This window comes from Cyanistes caeruleus, chromosome 3 (assembly GCF_971803275.1).
Source record: "Cyanistes caeruleus chromosome 3, bCyaCae1.hap1.1, whole genome shotgun sequence".
Taxonomy (NCBI): domain Eukaryota; kingdom Metazoa; phylum Chordata; class Aves; order Passeriformes; family Paridae; genus Cyanistes; species Cyanistes caeruleus.
The window spans coordinates 112,036,981-112,049,910 of NC_141703.1; the positions used below are offsets into that span (position 1 = coordinate 112,036,981).

Sequence of the window (12,930 nt, forward strand, 5' to 3'; positions counted from 1 at the left end):
CGTGATGCTTCTGAAGCACCGGTGCCAAACTGCAAATTGGAAACGCTCTCCTGGTTGCTGCACCAACAAAAGAGATCCTTGATGTGCAATTCCACTCCTCATCCCTCTCAAGCCATGCTCAGGCAGCTGAGATGAGACAACAGCATGTGCCTGATTGTTGGCATGTCAGACAGACATTATTAAAAACAGTGGGGGTAAGAAGAAAGATGAGAGGGAAGGCATTTGCTGCTTTGTTCCGATGCTGGAAAGCTTATTCAGGAAGAAAGGAGTTCCTGGATGCACTGACATAGATATAAGAACTTGATGCAATGGAGGCATCCAAACTTTCTCTGTGTATTTTGGATAATGAAATTTTCAGATATTTTCCATTTTATATTAAAAGAACACATATGCTAAAGTAATCTGATTTAGAAACCCTTGTTCCTTTATCTTAATATCATATTTATTTTTATATCTCCAGCCAAGCATCTATCCCAGAATTAATACAAAAGTAAACTTATTCTGACCCTGTATATAAAATACAAGTTCTTGGTCAGATTCAAAATCATATTCTCATATTCAATGCTTCAAAAAAAGGAATGCAAAGAATAATACTTTTTAGAATATAAGGCAATCACTAATTGTTAACAATAATTAAATTGCTCTCTAAATGAAAAGATTTAAGAAGCATTTAACTACAGTGCTCACAGCAAAATTAAAGCTATGGTTGGGCAGATAATAACTACTATCCTCATTTAGCAAAGAATTAAACCCTCTCACAACACCTGCTCCAGACCAGAGATATTATAGAGCAAACAATGAGGGAGGAAAAACCCCCTTTCTACTGGAAATACACAACTTTTTTTTTTCCCCCTCCATAATGTTTGTTTTGGAAGACAAATTCTTTAGGAAAGTTTAACACTAGAAAAATGTATTTTACGTATAAATGTAAAATACCAAATCATGTGACCAGGAAAGAGATGCAAAGCATTTTACATCTCAGAACTTTAATAAAGAATTCAGAACTGGCTTTTTTCAAACCTTCATACTGTGGTGTTCCAGGAAATGCTGCAAGTCAAAGCCTGGCAGTGAGCTCCCCAGCATTCTTATTCCTTACTTATAAATGGAAATTTCTCTCCCCCAAAAAAATCAGTAAAATACAGACTACCATCAGCATCCTGGGCAGTTGTCAGCACATAACCAGTGAAATGGCATTTCTTTAACATCAATACATTTGACAATGATGCAGAAAGCGTTTCCAAATGACCTGAGGAGGTTCCAGAAGAGGTACTCCCTAGAGATGCTGCCTGATAAAGACAGCTGAACAAATGAAAGCATGACTAAACTGAACTATAATCCTCAGAATGTGGATATTTTGAGAATCAGCGGTACTGGAATAAAATGTGTTCTACATGAAACACAAATCGGCTTTACAATTAAACATAAAAGGCAGAAACACGTATGATTTCAAGATTACAGAAAAGTTTAAAAGACACCATCCCAGATCTACTTTAGGGCAATATTGATGTTGGTATCAAAAGGCTGTAGCTGACACTGGTTCATACTAAAAAGCAGGTTCACCAGTGGAGAGCTGTGATCAGGGAAATGACAACCTCTGTGGTGACTCCTTGTGAGCATCAGATGAGAACTGAAGATTCTGGGTGCAGATGACAGAAAAAGGTGAAACTTTGCCAGAATGCTGGAAACTTCTGGAATAATCCTAGGAGTTAATGGTAAAACTTGATTAAACTATGCTGTTGTTTATGGATCCTAATGCTTTCAACATTACAAAGCACAAAGCAAAACCTTTTCTTTCTCATTAAGCACAGAAAACACAATTTCTAACCACTTTTTTTTGAATGCCACAAGATATAAACTAGAGTGCAACCACATTGTTCTTAAATTTGCAGTAAATCCCCCCTTCCTTGAATTTCCTGGGGCTGAATACTCCAGTGTGTCTTCTGTGGTTAAAATCTGTGCCTTCCTTTCTATGCACTTATTTCTCCCCCTTCGAAAGAATCTTTCTCCTTTAAACCTTTGCATTCTTACAGCTACCAAGTCCTTCATGTTTCTGCCAACAGAAAGAAGCTTTGAAAAGGATCAGGTATAATTACATCAAGCTTTTTTGCTGTTATCACTATTTATTAAAGAACAGCAGACTTGTAAGAGACTTTTCTTTAAAACATTATATTCCAGCTCTGTGGCACAAATGTTTTTATTTCAGCTCACGTTGCAGCTGTCCTGAAAAAAGTCAGGTTTGTAGAAATGAGTGGAATTTCTTTCTTGAGATCTGTTCAACAAGGACTATGAGTTGTGGCTCAGCACGTACCTGAGTAGCAAAAAAGATGACATTTGTGCCTTCAGTTTGATTTGCATGTATTACAGAACCCACTATCTGCAAAGTCTGGAAGCTTTGTAGGACCAGTGCACTTATATCAGTGCATTCCTGTACCAACACGAAAAGCACAACCCTAAGCTCCAAAGAGGAATGAGAAGCAAAACAAAAAAAGGACACATTAAATAAATTCTGTAGCGTGTCAGCCCCACTACCAGTCTCATGATACTTCTTCACAGATTAAGTAATAAGCATCTGCTTATCTGCAGTTGCCAGGCAGATGCAGTTTCCAGTTATCAGGTCCTCTGCTTCTTCTGCCTCTCCTTCATGTTCCTGCAGTGTCCCTCCCGTGCTTCTTTGCAGCTGTGACATTTCCCAGACAACACAGGCAGGTTACAAACCACCAGCTGCACTTATTCTTCTGCTCTGCTTCTCAGCAGAACAGCAGCTCTGAGCACTACTAACCTCCATGGAATCAGACAGAGTTGTCATATTTATCCTGACTTGCTGACAAACTGCTTGGCCATTTAATTCCCTGTTTCATCTGATTGCAATGAAAGATTTGTAGGTGAAGGCGTTGCCTGCCTTAAGCAAGTGGCAGAGCTTGGCAGTCCCAACTCACTCTTACTGCAATGTCCAGGTCCTTAGCAGGGTGTGAGGTGGAAATGTGGATACACGAAGACAGAACTAGCACAGAGGCCCAGCACAGTGAGGTGACGAAGCTGCACACCTCACCTTCCATAGATCCCAGATTTTCTTGGGAAGCCCAGCTGCACAAGGCCATTAGGGCTCCCAGCTTCTCCCGAGCTCCAGAAAAAGCAGGAGCTGCTTGCCAAGCCTTGCAGAGGCTGTCCCAGCTTTAAAGGATGTGACTGTGAGCAGCCAGGTGATGGAGGTTGATTCACACTCTTAAATATGAACCTGGGGTGCTGTACCAGGCCTGCTCCAAGGCAGAACCTGGTTTACTGTCTCTTCTACGTCTCCCTCAAGGGAAAAAAGGAATTCTTATGTTCTGAAACGTGGCCATAAAGTTGGGCATCTTCAATCTGGATGCAGATGCAATGACAACCAGGGATATGTTACTTTATGTTCAACGAAATCAGGATTCACTCTTAAAAGTGGAACCTTGGGCCCACAACTGTCTTTGCCAGTGCATCTGAGGCAATTTCCATCAGCTGCAATTCAAATTGTCATGTTTGTATACTAGGGTACAGACATTGCCTTCGAGACACAGCAACCAGGTTTAGAAGATCCATATGGTCTGTCCTCCTAGCACTTTCAAGCAGGCAAAACCTCGAATGCACCAAGATTCTCTAAGGGAGCTGAGGTTTGTTTTGTCACTGTTCATCTGCAGCACGACAGAGTGCCGCGTTCCACTGTGGGGGAACCAAATTAAGCCAGACAAAAAGCATAGGCTCCAAGAGCCCCCAAAAGGCAAAAAAGACCAAAACGTCCCCAGGCTTGTGACACAGTCTCTTTTCGTGCCCCTGGGCTCTCCCAAAGCCGGCCTGTGGCCAGGAGAGCTCGGCCCAGCCCAGCCTGATGGGAGCAGTCCCTGTGGGCAGCTCAGGGTCTCCTGCTGCTGTCCCACGGCAGCTGCTGCCAGGCAAAGTCCTCCTGCAGACAAGGAGGAGCTGCTCCTCACCTGCAGATGGGAAACCCTCCCCTCTGTGCCTCTGACAACCATTCCTGGGGAAAAACAAAACTAAACCAGCTCCTCACAAGAGTGCTTTGCTTCCTGTTTCACACAGATGGACAGAGTACCTGTGAACCCAGGTTGGTTCTCAGGGAGGCCACCAGCCTCCACCCCATCCCAGTGAAGCCAAACTTGGCCTTAGAGTCCTTCCCAAGCACCACCCAGCAGGACTGAAGAGTCTTGAGTGACTGAATGACCTTCATTTGCCTCTCTGCACCTCGGGGTAGATCAGACAGGGCAGCCAAATGAAGTCCTGATCCAACTGGGACATTTGGTCCCATTTTCCCTGACCCCAAGGTGATTATACTCCTTCCACAGTGGCTCAAAATTACATTAGCAACTGCCAAGAGAGAAATCAGAAAGCACATATGTGTAGAGATATATAGATAATTATGTCACATATTTTGCACGTTACACCTAGAGTCTGCCAGAGACATTTGTTATTAGCTCTGACTTCTTCACACCATGCAGAACAGGAGGAGAGTACTTAAAGAACTTTCTTGTCCTAAAATGTTCTTAACCCAAATAATACCAACAAGGAAGGCTTTGAAGGATCAAAATACCTGTTTGTTCTGAGACAGAGAAATCAAACACTTTTTATGTGTTATGACCCCACATTCTTTTGAAGCAAATTTGCAAAATTTCTTGTCTGCTTTGGGCAAATGCAAGGTTTGTTCCTTACTAAACCACAGTGACACATTCTAAAAGTTCTGCATTCTCCTTTGTTAGTTTCCAAATTTTCATAAATAAAAGTGGAAGCTTGCTACACCTCTCTCTGGGTTTTTTAACAGCTGGAAATACGAACGTGAGTTTCCAGACTGTTTTCCAGCAATAATTTTATTTTATTTTTAGGCATAAATTTACTTCATGAACTTAAATTTGAAAAAATAAAAAAAGCAACTTGGAATTTTTGAGAAAAGTATGATAAACAGTGTATTTTGATAATCTGTGTGGTTCAGTCAGAAAAGCACCAGCCATGTGAGATGCAAACAAGGTCTGCACTGGTGGTATTTGCTCTGTGAATCCAAATGAGCCCGTTTGCAAAGGTTATCACAATGTTGTTTAATTACTGTTTCTGATGCCATAGGCCTACCCTATCACACACAAGTCATATTGCTTAGAATAATGATGATCTAACAGCACTGGTGAAAGGTTCACAGGGCAGCAAGTTTAAGTCACCCAGAGCTGGTCAATAACTGATTTCAGATTTACAGTTTGTGCCCACGTCAAGACACTTTGGTCAGAAGAACAGATGAGCTGCTCATTCCCACAGTGGCAGTGCTTTCTATTCTGTGGTAATCAATTTAAAAGTAACTTTTAGTTACACAATAAGGTCTTGGATGAAGTTCTGCAAAGGTGGATCCAGATAAGTGTATGCCCTGACACAGGTGGTAGGGACCTGGCAGGTGTGATTTAAAATAAATTTGTATAATGAGATAATTATTCTGAACATAAATGAACTCTTACTAGAACAGTGAAGTCCAAGAGACACTTGCTCAGAGAACCAGAGAAGCAAAAAAAGGGGAAAGAGAAATTAAATAATGAGCACAGGAATAGGAGTGAGACTGCAACTAATACAGTGAATAATTTATCAAGGAGTGCTACACCTGAGCAGGCAGTACCATCAATACCCCTAAATTATAAGTTTGAATCTCTGCCTGTCTTTCCTCTTCTGTAACTCCAGCTACCTGCAGTGAGTCAGGTGTGGACAGTTCCTGCTGCCCCGAGTGGAATTATTCCCTGTTTGTTGAGATTTCTTATCCACTGACCAAATTTAAGAACTTAAGCTTGCATTTTCAAATAAATCCAAGAATAAGCATGTAATTCCTCATGGGACATTATAGCACATGATTTTCTCAAACCACTGGGTATATCCAAATCCATTTTAAGAGAGGGGAAAAAAGGGCAGCAATGTTCCTATTGCTTCATTATCCCTGCAAGAAATAATCTTTCCCAGCACTGATTCCATCCCCTGTGCCAGATTTAACAGGGAAGGCAGAACACAGTAAGTTTCTTTTAGAGCTGGTTTTGAGCAGCCAAAATCAACTACATAAACAAACCAAACATGCAAAGTAGGTAAGAGAATGAAAATCACCCTATTTCTTCTTGCAGAGATAAAATCTTTTTGTTTGTGTGTGTGAGAACAAAACTTGTTTTGTCATTTGTTTTTCATTAGTACTAAAAGAACATGAAATTTTAAATCACAATTATACACAGTTACAGCCAATCTGGGAGTCTTAGTCTGGATGATCCTTAACTTCAGAATTAAGAAATAATTAGGTTTTGCAAAGAGGAAGGTTCCATATGTACTGAAAACAATGTCTTTGTTGTTATATTCACATTTCTCCCCATCTGCTTTTGTGAAAAATTACTAATTTTATGATCTGGGCATAACAGACATTGTGATAGCATTTTCTCCTGTCTGAAAAACTTGAAGTCATGGCAAATATTGACACTCACCACCATCTTGCAAGTTTTTATTGGAAAGAAGGACAGCAAACAGTTGATGTGACTATGATGGGGAAAAAAAATAAATTCTAAAACTGGTTACAATCTGAATTTGGAACCAAAAAGATGTGACAGGGAAATAGCTCTAAACAATTAGGAAAAATCCTTTCAGAATTTCTGATCATGAATAATACGTTTTGTTGTTTGGATTGGTTTTTTCTTCTTCTTTCTAAAGGAATCAAAGGGAAACTTATTTGAGGGAGCTTAACTTGAACTTTAACAAAGTTTCAGAAGTTCAGCTTTCTTATGTGTTTACTCCACCAAGGAAATGTTTTCCACTTAAGCAGCACATTCATCTAATTAAATTAAATTAATCCATTCTGTATCCCTAAGGTAGAAAGCAGCCACATTTTCATTCATTTATGTGTTATTTTCCCTAGATTCTGAAACTAGTGGCAAAAAAAAAAAAAAAAAAAAAATTGTAGTGGAATTAATTTTGAAGATGCATCTGATTTATATTACTCCTTGCAGCAAAACTATTCCCTTTCCGTGGTTAAAGCTGCTTCCCTGATACCTCCCAACTGCAAGGGAAAGTGACTACAATTTTTTCCTCTTTAAGGGAAAACGTTTCTAGCAATCTCTCACTTTCACATAATGGGATTATATAAAAAAAGAATTGGAACTGTCATGAATACTTCCCTTTTGAGGACTCTCACCAAGTTCTGGACACGTTTCCCTGCCTAAAATTTCATAATGTGCTATAACTAAATTAATACTGGTGAGGATTTTCTGTTCCTTCTAGAAAACAGACAAAATATGTGCTGAGTTACACTCTGACACTGAGTTAGCATTATGCCAATTATAAATGCTACTGCTCTGACATGGATAAATGTGGTTTATTAGGATGTCTTGCTGCTTTTCCTCATATCATTTAGATAATGCTCCCATATCAGTTTCCTCCCTTGTCACACCTCGCCTGTAGAAAAGTGCAAAGCCAATCTAGATGTCAGATTACCCTCAGATCATAACCAAAAAGAAATCAAAATACCACGTTAAAAGTGTAGAGCTGTTCTTTTTTAAGATTTCTAGCCAAGACCAAAGTATGAACAAAAAGGAGAAATCCTCTCTTTGTGCATTGCTATTTGTGGGTCTCTGAGAAAGCGCTACCAACCCTTAGGTTTCAACTAATTCAAAATTAACTGTGTAAAAAAAAAATAACAGGGCTCGAATTATCTGCTTTATCAATCCCACCTTTAAATTAATATACAATTGATTTGGTCCTCCTAAAATCATCACCAATAATGCACATGATTTTGGTGCTGCAGTTTATTACCCTTGGGCTGAAGCCCAATGATAACCTTTGGTTCTGGTAGCCAACAATAGAAACCTTTGTTGGAAAGGACTTTTCTGCGTGGTCCTGCTCATGGTAAAACAGATCAGTGAAACCTGAATTGGACCCATGGCTCTGGGCTTGGATTGGAAACTCAAGGACTGGCAGGATCTATGTCATTTCTTTGCAGTATGAAGAAAACTTTGCCATTGACTCACAAGTGTTTTCACTCTGGGTATATCGTGTATCTTCCTTCCCAGCTATAAACAACAGGGTTGCAGCCACATTATAATTCATGCGCAAAATATTTGCATTTTTCCATAAATGTGTTTTAAATTTCATCTCGTGCACTTCAGTCTGGAGGGGATCTGTATTCTCTAGATCTCATTATAAATTGAAAATATGCACATTTTCATTTTTATCCAGCCAAGCTGTTTGTCCACACCAATATTCATGCTCAGATCAGCTGAAGTGATTTGTCAATTTGCATCAAAACCAATATTTATAGTTCTTTTGTTTTTTTAAGGAATAGGATTGGGGTTTTGCCAAATGCTTCTTGAAAGATATTTTTTTTGTAAATTGCCAATCTTATTTTTCAAGCCCCTAAATGGTTTCACAGTAGTCCTTATCTGATCAAAAAGTGAAAATATTCCTTACATGTAATTAAATATTACATACTTCCAGTACTTTCCATGGAGAAAAAACCCAACTTTGTCTGAAAATACAGTGGTTCAGTCACATCCTCACTTCCAGCCAACTTTCCTCTCAATATGAACACTGATCACAGTTCACTTCAAACACTCTGAAACAGGAACCAGCAGCAAAAATATACGTTCAGATCCCACTGGAGTTAACAACAGTTTACAGCAGTGTGAAAGTTAAGAGAACCTCTGGTTTGAAACAAAGAATGCATGCTTTTTCTGGCTTTTCAAAATGTGGCTTTTGATGTTAATGATTTGGTTACCGAGAGCAATGCTTTTGCATCTGTAAATTAAAAAATTAGGCCTTGCTTTTAGAGAAATAACAACAGAGAAAGCCATATCATTATGTTTGCTGAATTTGTCTTGTACAGTTATTAGTCACTGCTAAAAAGCAGCCCTTCCACTGTAAATTGACAGTTACGACACAGAAATGGAATTGACTCTTTATCCAGTAGGTCCTGTATAATTTTATTAAATTTTTGAAAAATTGTAGGGTTTTTTTTTTTTCTCTAATGCAGACAAATATAATCTATTCAATCATTTCCTGATTCACAAACACACCTCACAGACACTACTTTGTGTCACTACTGAGCTGGGAGACAATTGGCAAAGACTTTCTGTTATCAACTCCCTTGTTCAGTTGCCAACGATGGAAGTAAATTAAATTCCTTTAATTTCACTGGAGCATAACTCCAGTGCCTGCTGGAAAGAGCCACAGCAGCAGTTTCAGAGGTGTGAACGTTAAACAAAGATGCCAAATCCATTTTGTTCTGTTGACAAGAAATAAATTAGAAATGAGAGTCCAGAGGTGTGAACCGGTGCAGTTTGTACTTCAGTAACATTTTTTCTGTTAGATGCTGTATGTTAATAGTAAATATTTTACAGTTTTCATCAAAATCTCTGTACAAATTCCCTCAGCTATAAAAGCCAAAGGAATAGGAATGTATACAGTTTAAAAGAAATGGTTGTTAAGGCTGGTCCAGTCTTTTTTACTCAGTTTACTCAGCTATAAAAAACCCAGGAGGATCAAGTAATTGTTCATTCACAAGAATTTGCAGGATCAGGATTTTTTTGATAAGCAAAGTTTATTCAAAGCTCTTTCTTAAATACATTTGGAACACCAAAATTCTACTACAGAGTAGAAGAGGATCTTATTTGCTTTATTTATTAAAAAAAGTGGCTGTAAGTAAATATGGATATCTTAAGTCATGCCGTAAGCAATTTCATTTACTTTGTGTGCTCTTTTACTCTCAGAAAACAAATTAATTTTACCTGAGTAAAGTAAAAGAGGGCATCCAAACTGTTCAGTGGTGGGCAGATTCCCTCCTTCTGAACTACACGAAAGCCCAAGACAGGAAGTGTGTTTTCCTTTCTTTAGGTTTGATTTTACACTTATAAGTGTCTCTCTAAAGACAGAAGTTTAGTTAAATAAAAGCTGAGACTTTTCCACTTAACAAGTAGACTCAGAAATGTGGCTTTAAATGTGTGTTTGGGCAGTGAATCCTCACTAAATGTGTATCCCAGAAGTGGCAGTAGGTGTAATTCTTAGGTATTTCTAAATGTCTTTGAAGGCAAGATAGCAGAAATTACTGAATTTGAGCATTTCTAGAAAGCTACCTTCACCCTGCACAGATAAATGTGTTTTCAGAAGCACCACAAGCTTCATCGCCTTCCAGTGAAAATGTTTCATCACCTTCTTCTGAAGATTTCCAAAACAGAAGAAGGAAAAAGCAAAGAGCATATGAGTTTAGATTCTTAGTCCCAAATCTGAACTAGTGAAGGTTTTCATACTCATTGACGGGGTTTAACGAACAATAATTTCAGTTTACAGACTCCTGCCAGATGTTTATGAACATCTCAGCCAGCCTTTGTTTCCAGCTGACTTTGAGCACTGTCCAGGATGATATCCAGCTGAAACACAGTGGTGTGTGGTGAGGGTGCTCACTGCACACCAACCACAGGCCATCCCAGCCCGATGCAAGAACAGAATCACTGCCACAAGGGCTTCTGGGCTGTGTTTCTTTTCCTGGAGCAGACTTCAACATCATGTTGTTCTTTACAGAAGGAAGAGAGTTTCAAGACAATACCTAAACACCACTCCCCTGGTATGCAAAGGCTTCTTTATGTTGTGTAAAGTAACCTTGAAGTGACCCAAAGTCATAATTACACCATTTCAAGAGTGCTGTACATTGCCAGAGCTCACCAGTATAAAAGGGGGGGTGTTGTGAAGCCTCAGAATTCTTCAGTATTATGACTTCACAATTCTTGTTCCTTCCATTTTTGAAATACAGCACGTATTATTATAGATAGTTATATCTGCATATTACAAGCAATTACTGGGCAAAGTGCTTTTCTTTGTCAAAGTCATTGGCAAAACTTACATTATCTTCAGAGCAAACAAGCTGAGATCAGATCACTGTGCACACTGTGAGTGAAGCGTGCTGCAAAGAAAGGGAGATGGAAAAGGCATTAATTTAAAACACGTGCTCCCAAAAAAGAGAAGCACAGCTCAAAGACTCGTACTAATATAATGAAACCTGACTTCCCTTCAAAGAACATATAGAAAACTTCCTGTTTCAACTCTTGGCATAAATATTTGGTGAAAAACAACTCAACTGAGGGCTTATTGTCATGTTACTGAAAAATGCAGTTTTTCACTCTCTATGGTTTTTGTGTTTAAGGTATAAATTATAACTTTCAGGGGTATATTTGAATCATAAAGAGCAAAGATGACTTTATAGCTATTTCATTGGTTTGAAAACAGTGCTTCACTCAGTTTTACAGCCCATTAAGACGGTGTGTTTTTCCTTGTATGATCCCCTCCTGTGCAGTACTAATTTAATTTCAACTCTATGGTTTGAACACCACACATACAATTAGTTTCTATCAGGAATGAAAGCTCTTTCACTCAAGGTCAAATTATAAAAAGTCTACCTAGCAGGATGAACTGATCATTTCAGATCAAGTAAAATGAATCAAAGCTCTGTTTTCAGGGTTTGATTTTTTTTTTCCTAATTCACTTGAGTCAATCTAGAAATTTTATAACTTAAAAAGCAATTAATTTTTTGCAATTAATGTTATTTCTCCACATATACTGAAATTCATTTTTTAGCCAAATGACAGCAGCTATCTACATAGATAATTAGAAAATATAATGAAGCACTGGTTTAGAACTTCACCAATGAGCTCTCGTCTCAGGAAAATTAAACAGTAGTGGTATAACTACTGTAACATAGAACACTCTAAGAGAATATTGAAGGGGTTGGGGAATTCTTTTAAATATCCACAGAGCTAAAGTTCAGGCAAGCCCATACCTGTGGTGACAGGGGACCTCTCTGGTTTGTTCCGTTTGTCCCTCATTTAGAGGAGGGAAGACAGCTTTCCATGAAACATCCATATTTCTTATTTTAGAAATCATAGACCTCATAAATCACCCCTGTGGTTCTAGAAAACAGAAATTTGTGTTTACATCACCCTACAGTGTTTAAATCTTCCTCAATGAACTGTGTGTCATCTCTGGCTTCAGTATTTGTCATCTATCACAACTTACCCGTGGCTTGGCAAGATGAAAGGCAGGATCACTCTGTCTTCCTCCTGATACTTGTAATTAAGTTTTAAAGATGTGTCTTTAACCTTGATGCTATCTTCCTGAAGAAGGAGTACATGAATAATAAACAAATTCTGCTGGATAAATTCATTGCTTCAATAGATTTGAAGTGAAATCTTTATAAAGCCAACAGGTGCAGTTCAGAAAATCAGGGAGGTTTGTTCTGGTCTTTAATAAACACAACAAATTCAGAGGTAAATGTGAGTTAAAAGAGCCAAGACAAAGCTGAGACATACGAGCTGGGACTTTACTGGGTAAAGTTAAAGTTATTTAGTACCTGTGAAGTAAAGGATGTCTTAGGAGAGTATAAAGGAGAAGGAAAGAAGAGCATGAGAGAAAAAAAAACCCATCAGGCCCCGCTGTATCAAATATCTGCCTCTGCAGAACTCACTTAGAAAGGCACCTACCTAGCCCTGGATGTGTTTCTGCTTTAAAGGAAATGTATGTAAACAAAGTCAAAGTCTCTCCAAACCCAGGAAATAAGTGATACCATCCAACACCCAGTTGATGACACAACAGTAGATGAGTCTTATTTCATCCTTAGAGAACATGCTCCTCCTAGGGGTAAAGGAGAGAGCAAGTTTTGCTGAGTGAAACAGGTTTAAATCATTTCCAGGTAAGGTGGGTTGAAGTGAAGAGAGCATTTTTCAGTTCACTCCTCAAGTTCCCAGCTGCGTTGGCTGAAGGAAACCCAGCTGGGAACTACTGGAGGGCATCTGAAAAAAAAGATGACGCATGAATGTAACAGAGCTCACTGAAAAAGAGGCTTTCCCACACCTCTGGTTGTATTTTAGACCATACAGTAATTCTGACTGTTGTTATTTAACTCAGAAT

The 12,930-nt window shown here is 38.8% G+C and overlaps 1 long non-coding RNA gene across 1 annotated transcript; it reads right to left on the minus strand.

The window, feature by feature from the left end:
* Positions 1 to 9,158: 9,158 nt before the first annotated feature.
* Positions 9,159 to 12,662, minus strand: LOC111944153 (uncharacterized). The gene is made up of 4 exons (XR_002871195.2): positions 12,504 to 12,662; positions 12,040 to 12,137; positions 11,804 to 11,933; positions 9,159 to 10,930 (listed from the first exon to the last, which is right to left on the minus strand). It is a non-coding gene; the product is annotated as an uncharacterized LOC111944153 (long non-coding RNA).
* Positions 12,663 to 12,930: the final 268 nt, after the last annotated feature.